Source organism: Myotis lucifugus, unplaced genomic scaffold (genome assembly GCF_000147115.1).
Source record: "Myotis lucifugus unplaced genomic scaffold, Myoluc2.0 scaffold_6, whole genome shotgun sequence".
Classification (NCBI taxonomy): Eukaryota; Metazoa; Chordata; class Mammalia; order Chiroptera; family Vespertilionidae; genus Myotis; species Myotis lucifugus.
This window is the reverse complement of record NW_005871054.1, coordinates 301,553-311,794: the sequence shown is the minus strand read 5'-3', so window position 1 is coordinate 311,794 and position 10,242 is coordinate 301,553. Positions and strand designations below refer to the sequence as shown.

The 10,242-nt window shown below is 35.8% G+C and overlaps 1 protein-coding gene across 1 annotated transcript in view; it reads right to left on the bottom strand.

The window, feature by feature from the left end:
- Window positions 1-10,242, bottom strand: part of RAB1A (RAB1A, member RAS oncogene family) — a 36,463-nt gene that overhangs the window by 23,870 nt on the left and 2,351 nt on the right. The gene's annotated exons all lie outside the window — the stretch shown is intronic.

The window sequence follows — 10,242 nt, the reverse complement described above, 5'->3', positions numbered from 1 at the left end:
AACCTCAAGCGCCAGGGGGGGAATCCTTGGATCAACTTTCCTCATGGTACATCCCCCCACTGGGGGATGGAAGCCCTCAAACCCCGGGCCATGTGCCCTGACCCGGGATCCAACCCATGACCCCCTGGTTTCACAAGGTTGACACTCAACCACTGAGCCACACCAGCTGAGCAAATAGATGAAACTTTTAAAGAAGAAGCAAGTTATTTGCATGGCCTCAAAGTATGTCCCCCCAAAATATTTATTGCTGTGGTGATTTTAACATATGCTATCAAATTTGTTAAACACTCCTCCCTCTAAGACAGTGGTTCTCAACCCTTGGCTGCACATTAGAATCACCTGGGAATCTTTCTAAAATCCTGATTTCTGGGCCTCTTCCTCCGGAAATTCTGTTTCTTTGTTATGGGGTGGGGCCACAACATTAGTAACAAAGAAACAGAATTTCCGGAGGATGAGGCCCAGAAATCAGGATTTTAAAAAGATTCCCAGGTGATTCTAATGTGCAGCCAAGATTGAGAACCACTGCTCTAAAAGATGGAGCTTATTAATTCTCTTCCCTTGAGTGTGGGCTCCTAATGATTGCTTTCTAACAGAGTATGGAAAGAAAAAAATAGTTAACTTCATAATGGGAGAAACCTGACAAATGCAACCTTAAGTAGGTGATCAAAGGGAACATCACCAACCAGTGTGGCTCGGTTGGTTGGAGCATCATCTTATGCACCAAAGCAAAGGGTTCGATCCCTGATCAGGACACGTGTAGGAGGCAACCGATCAATGTTTCTCTCTCACATCAATGTTTCTCTCTCTCTCTCTTTCTTTCTCTTTCTCTTTCTTTCTCTCTTTCTCTCTCTCTCTCTCTCTCTCTCTCCCCCTCGCCCCCTCTAAAATCAAGAAATGTATCCTCAGCCCAGCTGGCATGGCTCAGTGGTTGAGTGTCCACCTATGAAACAGGAGTTCACGGTTCGATTCCCAGTCAGGGCACATGCCTGGGTTGCGGGTTCGATCCTCAATATGGGGGTATGCAGAAGGCAGCTGATCAATGATTCTCTCTCATCATTAATATTTCTATCTCTCTCTCCCATTCCCCGCTCTCCTCCCTTCCTCTCTGAAATCAATAAAAATTTATTTTAAAAACAAACAAAAAACATATCCTCGAGTGTTTATTGATTTAAAAAATTTACTAAAACAGATTTTGGTTCAAAATTCTTTAGGTAAAATGCTTTTCTTTTCATTAAGTTACCATACTGCATAATATATGAAGCAGGGGATAAATCTGCTTTGTGAATCTAAAATGCTACTGGGAATTCTAAAATCTCAAAAGAGATAGTTGTGTGAAACACTGTATGTGAAAAGATTATAGAACACTTTATTTAGTATAACCCATTTTTGTTTTTAAAAAATTGTGTACACACGTAAAAGATTTGGGGGAAAAATGACACTTCTAAATTATAGTATTACAATTGATTGATATTTTTCTTTATACTTTTTTTTAAAAGTCTACAGTAAGCCTGTGTTACTTTTATAACCAGAAAAGATGTTGAGGGGAGAAAAAAAATTTTTAATGAGAGCGTTTGTTCAATGACTTAACACCCTTACAAGTTCATTCAGCTCACCTGCCATACCACAAGTGATTTCTAGGTAGGTAGAGTAGGTCAAGGTTGTAAGCAGATAGCACTGGCACATTCCCAATGTAGCCACAACTATAACTTTTTGGATTAAATGAGAATATTTTTCTTATTTTATGCAATAAAATTTGGATTATTAGACATAGTTCACAGATCAGTGAATATTTCACAAGAGAAAGTTGATGGACATTAACACAACTTTCAACATTCCACCCTTTGAAAAGATATAACAAGAAAGAAAAGATAGTCCAGCCAGTGTGGCTCAGTGGTTGAGCATCAACCTATGAACCAGGAGGTCACGGTTCAATTCCCAGTCAGGGTTCAATTCCCAGGGTGCGGCTCAATCCCCAGTGGGGAGGGGAAGTGCGTGTACAAGGCAGCCGATCAATGACTCTCATCATTGATGTTTCTATCTCTCCCTCTCCCTCTCCCTTACGAGAAATCCTATATAATAAAGAGCTAATATGCTAATTAGACCAAACAGCAGAATGACCATCTGGACAATCTTCCGGACGAAGCCAGGGCTAAGAGGGCCAAGCCCCTTACATGAATTTCGTGCACTGGGCCTCTAGTTTATCATAACGAAACAAAGCAAAAAAGACAAAAGTAAAACAGAAGATGACTATAAATAATGTCTAGTCATCTAATCAAATACTAGCCCCAAAATACAAATTTTCCAGTATCAGTTATAAGTATACCGTTAAGGCCCTAGCCAGTTTGGCTCAATGGATAGAGCATCAGCCTGCGGACTGAAGGGTCCCAGGTTTGATTCTAGTCAAGGGCACATGCCCAGGTTGCAGGCTCGATCCTCAGTATGGGATGTGCAGGAGGCAGCCGATTCATAATTCTCTCTCATCATTGATGTTTCTATCTCTCTCCTTCTCTCTTCCTCTCTGAAATCAATAAAAAATATTTTTTAAAGTATACCTTTAAAAGGGCCTGCTATTTTTAAAAGTTCAATGGAAACTAAAATTTGTTCTCTTTCATCTAGAACTAATTTACCTGCGTGATAGGAACCATGTTATTTTACCTTTTATTAATGTCACACTTGAAAACAGCCTAAAACTAGATTCACATCAAATTTAAAACAAAATCATGACTATGAATGATATTAATATTTAGTGGCCAAATAAAGTTTAATTCACTATTAAACTACACACTATTTTATTAGCCTTTGGGGTATGGAATGACTAATAAAAATTGCAATAATTGTGTCTAACATCAACTTTCCTTTTTCACTTACTTTATGCTCTACAGAACACAATTCAAAATTGACCATCAGGATAGAGAAGAGAGGCAAGAACTTTTAGTTACTTCATATGTTTCTATATTGTCTGAATTTTATAGAACACATATTAGTTTTATGGTTAAATAAAAGTAAATAAACCTTCAGCTATGGACAAAAGCAGCCTGTTAATCAAAATAAATAGTCAAAATAATCAATTGCCAAATTTAAGGAAAGAGCCAAACAATTTTTTTAAAACTATTCCCATAATCAACCCCTACAACTGCATGTTTTTCTTTGATATTTGGAGACAACTGATTAATTCTCCAGGTTCCATTTTAGCTGTTTAGAACAGTGTTCCAAAAATTCAAAATGGAACTCTGAAAATGAGGGAAATTTTGATAGTACTGAAAGAAGTGGCAAGTCATGCAAAAAGACAAACGACTAGATAGATGGTCTTACAACCTACATACCAAATATTTGCTGAGAAACATACCAAGGAGGAGGTGTAAATGTCCTCTACCTCTTTACAGTTCAAAACCTGCATGGTGAGGACACATTTGTAATAACTTAACCAATAAAGAAATTAAAGATGAAAAAAAAAAAAAAACACACACAAAAACCTGCATGGTTTTAGAGCTGAATAGACTGCATTTGAATTCAAGTACCATTGCATACTAGCTATGATTGAGGTAAGGTACTCACCAATTTCCTCATCTGTAAAAAGAGTCTATTAGAATCCTCTACCACCCAATTGGGCTTCTTGTCGGGATTAGAAATAATGCCTCGAAAACCTCTAGCACAGTGCATAGCACAACATAAGTGGCAATTACTATTAATTTTCCTTCCTCCATTCAAACCACAAGGAAACTTGATGAAAGCTTTAAGAGCTATGGACAAAAACTTTGAAGCTATTCATCTTCTGTTCAGAAGATGGATGACAAAGTATCACAACTTACCAACTAATAGTTATAGGTACTATGACCATACTGATCACGACTCTCAAAACGTAGGAACTCTATAGTAGCATGGACTGCAGCAAGTGTGTCCTCTTCAGCAAAAGAAAGGCAATTCTCTGCTTTACTTGCTTTACTCACAGAAAGACATCCATGATTTCTAAGGCCCCAAATAAACATATTAAGGATAGTCATGAGGACAGAAAAACTGAGGATACAATAATTAACTTCAAGCCTAAAGAAGTTTTAAATATCAACCCAAAACAAGATATGAAGGACAAAAACAAAGGTCCATTCATAATAGTAACTCACAAACCCTTCTTAACATTTTAAAAAGACCTCTCTGATCATGAATTTTAAAAGTAATTGAATAAAAAATAAAAATTTTAAAAAAGTAATTGACCACAAAAATGTTAGTTTCCTAATTAACTGGCTTAAATTTTAAATTCTCAGAAGTTAAGCACACATTATAAAACTGGAAACAGCATATCTGGACTGTGAATTCACAGGTCCTTGAGTTAAAATTTCAATTCTGTTTACTCAGAATGCCCTTTGCAAGCCATTTAATTCTTCCTCTTTTTCCTCATCTGTAAAACTAGGGCACTATTTCTTCATGGAATTAAGGGAAATAATGTACATACATAATTTTCTGGCAGCTGGTAGGAACTCAAATTGTTAGTTGTTGACCGCCTGCCAGAACTAGTTAGCATCAAGGGTTCTGGACAGTCCTCCTAGTGCTCTATTCCTTTCCAACTAAATCAAACATAACTAAAACTTTGTTAAAAAACAGAAATCATTAAGCCCCTCCAAATCTTTTGCACTATCTATCCTGCCATCCTAATTCTTTAAAAGCACCACAAGATTTAATTTGTGTTAATACTGTTACTTTGATTATGCCTGTTTGAACATGAGTCATCTTCTTAACTAATTGGCAAACACCTAGGAGCAGAGTTCATATTTCATAATTTAAAAACAAAAACAGAAAACCCCTCAACTCCTAGCATACTCAAACTGATGGCTGTTTTCTTAATCAAGCCTTTTTTCAAGGTGAAATTAGCTGTGTGTGTACACATATGTATGTATACATATACTTTCACTGGAAGATTTCACAAGTCTGTATTGAAAAAATAGTTAAAGCAGACAAGATCATGAAACCACCTACTTTTACACATATTCTAACATCCATCCCATACTAGAATGAGCATGTCAAATAATGTCTGTACAGTACTGTACAGTTTACTCTTGAGAATCAGAACTGAGGTAGAACTAATCACATCTTATAGACAAAGGAACAGGCTCAAAGGCATAAATGACTTGTATGAGGTAAGTGGCAGTCTGAACTTAATCCCAGGGTTTACAACTCCAAATAGTATATTCTTTTATCATACCGCATTCCATCAATAACATATTTTATATGCTGAGATGATAAAACGTCAGTATGGAGATGATAAAATGTCAGTATGTTAAGTCCTATATGTAAAACCTATCAGAATGAATCAAAGCATCTATGAACTAGCACACTGAACTTGACCAAATATAAAGAAAAGTATGGCCCAGTCAGCATGGCTCAGTGGTTTAGCTTCGACCTATGAACCAAGAGGTCATGGTTCGATTGTGGCCAGAGTACATCCCCGGGTTGTGGGCTCAATCCCCAGTCGGAGACATGCTAATAGATGTTTCTCTCTCACATTGACGTTTCTCTCTCTCTTCCTTCCTTTCTCTATAAAATCAATAAAAGCATACTTTTAAAAAAGTTAACTTAGAATATCTGTGTTAGTAAATAATTTAGCTCAACTCAAAAGATAATGGTAAATTTTGGAGTTCAGACTTCATTAGCTTTAGTAAGCAATGAACACAAATGTTATTCATGAGGACAGGTGCTAGCCACCAATCTACACAATGTATATTTCACAAAGTTGCTTCAAATGTCCTTTTATAAATCTAGCTATTTAACTATTTTTTATAAGTTCCACCTAATCCACGTAAAACTATACTACACATGGCTAGGCATTTATCTTAACTACAACCATATGAACTTTAAAGTAGTAAAGACACTAGAGATGACCTATTGTTCTTAATGTGAAAGCTAATGTTCTGTGAACTCAGTGTGCCTTTGTTTCAAGACTCTTAGAAACACTTCATTTATTAGTAACTTAATGAGGAACAGAAAGGTAAGCATTAAAAAAAAAAAAAAAGGAGCCCTGACCAGTTTGGCTCAGTGGATGGAGCGACGGACGGGGAGGGGGAGGAGGGGCCGGGTTCGATTCCAGTCAAGGGCATGTACCTTGGTTGCAGGCACATCCCCAGTGGGGGGTATGCAGGAGGCAGCTGGTCGATGTTTCTCTCTCATCAATGTTTCTAGCTCTCTATCCCTCTCTGTAAAAAATCAATAAAATATAAAAAATAAAAAAAAGGAAAAGAATCGAGGTCAAGGTTCAATTCCCAGTGGGGGGCATGCAGGAGGCAGCCAATCAGTGATTCTCTCTCTTCATTTCTCTCTTCTCTCCTCTCTCTCCTCTCTCTCCTCTCTCTCTCTCCCTCCCCTCTCCCTCCTCCTTTCCTATCTGAGATCAATAAAACAGATATTTTTTAAAATAAAATTTAAAAATTTTTAAAAAGGAAGAGAAGAAAAGCATAGACTAAGTCATCAAAATAAAGCCATGCCCAAACAAGTCTCACATTTTAAAACTAATTACTTCAGAATACGTACCAGATTTAAAGTTAAACTTTTGTCACTCAGGTTTCCACATTTCAAAAGAATGGTAGCAAACATTCTTTTTTCTGTTTCCAATCTCCTAAATCAGGCATTCGTAACTTGAGGTTCATGAATAGGCTCAGTCAGTGTGAACAGGTTGCAACTTTATGCAAAATATTATGAGTATGTATGCACATAGGCAGCAGCCCCACAGGGGTCATCAAATACTCCTAAGAGTACATGACCATAAATTGGTTAGTAACTACCGTACTAAATAAAGTTACTAGAAAACACCTATAGGCAGAAAAGGACAAAGGATAATTCCACTTAAATTATATTGTTATTCAAAAGAAACACATTCAGACAAATCACTAAATTTATTTGTAAAGCTCACAATCTGAGGTACAGACCCTTGCCAAGCGGCTAGCACAAAGAGTAAGCACTGATTAAACAAACCGTAGCTATTATCATTTAAAAATATCTCCAAAGACTAGCTCCTCTTCTGAGCAAAGGCACTCACACTTTACCTGTCACAATTAAGAATTTACAAACATAGAATATAGTAAACTTAACTGGAACCTATCACAACCTTGAATTTAATAAAGCAGGGTGTTCTGACCAACTGCGCCAACCTGTCATAAAAGTACCTAGAAAACCGTCCATTTCCTACTACTTTGTACCTTACTTCTTCACATGTTTAATTCAGTCAGTCAACAAACCAACAAACACTTGTTCTCGGGCTTCTTAAGGCCTTAGGACTACTTTTCCCCCCCAAATATCCCACCATTACTCTTTTATAACCTAAAACACTCACAGGGTGGTTCCACAGAAAAGCCAAGCCCTAGACTTTCTTCCCTAAATTCTATTTCAGACACCAAAAAAAAGCAATCTAGGCCCCACCCTCTACAAGAAAACAATGGAACAGTCTTGACCTCACCCTCTCCCTGTAAGATTTTTTTTTTTAAGTGTGGGCATTTTGCCTAAATCTCAAAACTCCAAAATGTAGTCCAGAGAGTAGTAAAACTGATACGCTACACATCTAAAATATTTCATGCACTGTCATCCTACACCCGTTTTTTTATTTCTCTTCACATTAAAGTATTTTTAACAAATCTTTAAAAATATCAAAACCTTAAAAAGCACCTTATTTAACCCATTTTCATATTTAAAAAAAAGAGTAGATCACATTAGCAAAAGGAAGCTATTCTTAACAATCAAAAACAAAACTTAACTGCAATTAGTAAAATCATCATATAAGTACAGTCAAAAGTTGCCAAGGAGAGAAAACACACACAACACAGCCAAAGGATTGCTAGTAGGATGTGAATATAATAAGATTTTAGGTCACAGGTAAATTACTAAGATTGCTTTCAGAATAAAAAACAATTTAAAAATTACTCAGAAAGCAAAATTCTCTTTAAAAGCCAACTAAAGAGTTGGCAAGAGAACACTTGATCCTCAAGTTCATCCATCTTTAAGATATTTTTAAATTATTTGCTAGAATATGTAAGAAACTGTCAACATCTCTTATTTTAACTTAATTATGATGAAAAGGAATAGAAAACTTTTTGTTGTAAAGTTTCAGTTATCTTTAAATGATCCTACAATGCCCTAGCTGGTTTGGCCAGTGATAGAGCCTCAGCCTGCAGACTAAAAGGTCCCGGGTTCGATTCTGGTCAAGGGCACATGCCTGGGTTGCAGGCTCGATCCCCATTAGGGGGCGTGCAGGAGGCAGCCGATCAATGTTTCTCTCTTGAATTTAATAAAGAATTTAATCATTGATGTTTCTTTCTCTCTCTCCCTCTCCCTTCCTCTCTGAAATCAATAAAAATATATTAAAATAAATAAATAAATAATCCTACAAGATCATTCACTGACACAAAACTCTTAAGATGTATTTTGTGAAGATTCTATATAGCTACTGGAAACTTACATTACCCAAAGAATTACATATGTTGATTATCTACAGACATTAAGAAATCATATTGATACTGAAAATACTGGATACTTTTCTTCTCTAAACTTTTCTGAATTTTTCAAACTTCTACCAACACTACCAAAAGTCAAGACAACCGACAAAAACAACTTATTTTTAGATTTTCAGCTTTTCTAATAAAAAAATTCTAACTAAAAATTATATGAAAGCCAGTAATGATATATACTCATTAGAGAAAAATACTGTTAGATAGATAAGAGACCTAATTAACCTGCTTTTACTTTCAAACCCTTAACTTAAAAGATAGATTTATTCAGCCCAGCTGGTGTGGTTCAATGGTTGAGCTTCGACCCATGAACCAAGAGGTCGAAGGTCAGGCCATATACCAGGGGTTGCAGCTCATTACTCAGTAGGGGGCCTGCAGGAGGCAGCCAATTGATGTTTCTCTCTCATCAATGTTTCCCTCTCTATAAAATCAATTAAAATATGTATTTAAAAAAAGACTTATTCAAAGCATAGTGCTGCCAAAAAAAATTAAAAAGTCATATGTTTCTTGAGTCTTCCATGACAGATGAGCAAAGTTTGAAAGAATGATTAAATCTTGAGCCATGATCTCAATATCATCTGGAGTCATGATTTTAAAAAGCAAATAAAAACTAAAAACAAGGTAATTACTATAAACATTTTTCTGCAATTAACTGGTATACTCATGATAGGTACACATACTTTATTCTTAACACATTCCTTATAGATGAAGCAGCCAAAATGATTTTCTTGACACTAAAACAACTTACTAGAAGCTAATGGATTAGGAAAAATGTTTATGGCACGAGAAAAATGTTAAATATTTCTTAACCAGTGTGCTGAAATAATCACTGCCTGCTTCACTACCTAGCTCAGGAAATCAAAATCTTTCTTTAGATCTCCAAAAAAAAAAAAAAGAAAGCTCTGACACTTTCCATCTACTTTTCCACTGTTCAGATTCCACTTCCAGTTGCTTTTTGTTTTTATTTGTACTTGAAATTCAAGTGAGTCAGTTATTACCCTTAATTTCTACCACAAAGATAACTTCAGGGGTTGTCAATTCTCCCAAACCAGAAAAATAACATGGAAAGGAGTCAAAGGCACAGCTTAAAATTTAATCAGTGATTGATATATTTCTTATTCTTACTCTATAACCAAAAGCTTACAACTTGAAAATTATAAAATAAAAGCACTCAGCAATAAAACTTTATCAACAAGTAATCTTATGTCAACCAATACAAATCTTAATTTAAGAAAAAAAAAATAAGACTTTAAAATTTTAGAACAAAGTGTTAAAGTAAATGGACCTGTGTGGAGGTGATAAAAGAATTCTTTCCTTTTTTTTCTCTATTTGCCATTTTTTTCTATTTACTTTTATAACAAATTTCATTTAAGACAAAGGAAACTGCTGAAGTCAGATTGCTAAAAATCTGCTTGCTAGTTGCCTTTGTGATCCTCCATAATAAAATATCCATCACTTCCTCTCACCTCAAGTAATTTTCACTGATGCTTTTCCAAAGGTTTTCCCAAAACTCTTAGATTATTTTACTAGACACAATATAGAATATAAATACAGTAGGCCAGGTACTAGCATACTTGATGCCAGAAAAATATAAACATGGTTTCTGGGTTAGGTTCTGTTGAGGTCATTAATCCAGAGAATGAAAAGGAAGGATGATTTGGCACCGTCTTTAAGAATTACTATCCTTGCTGCTTATTCTCCTTCCTTCTTACCCCTTGAAAAATGCTCTGCTTCTCCAAAACAATTGCTAATAATTCCT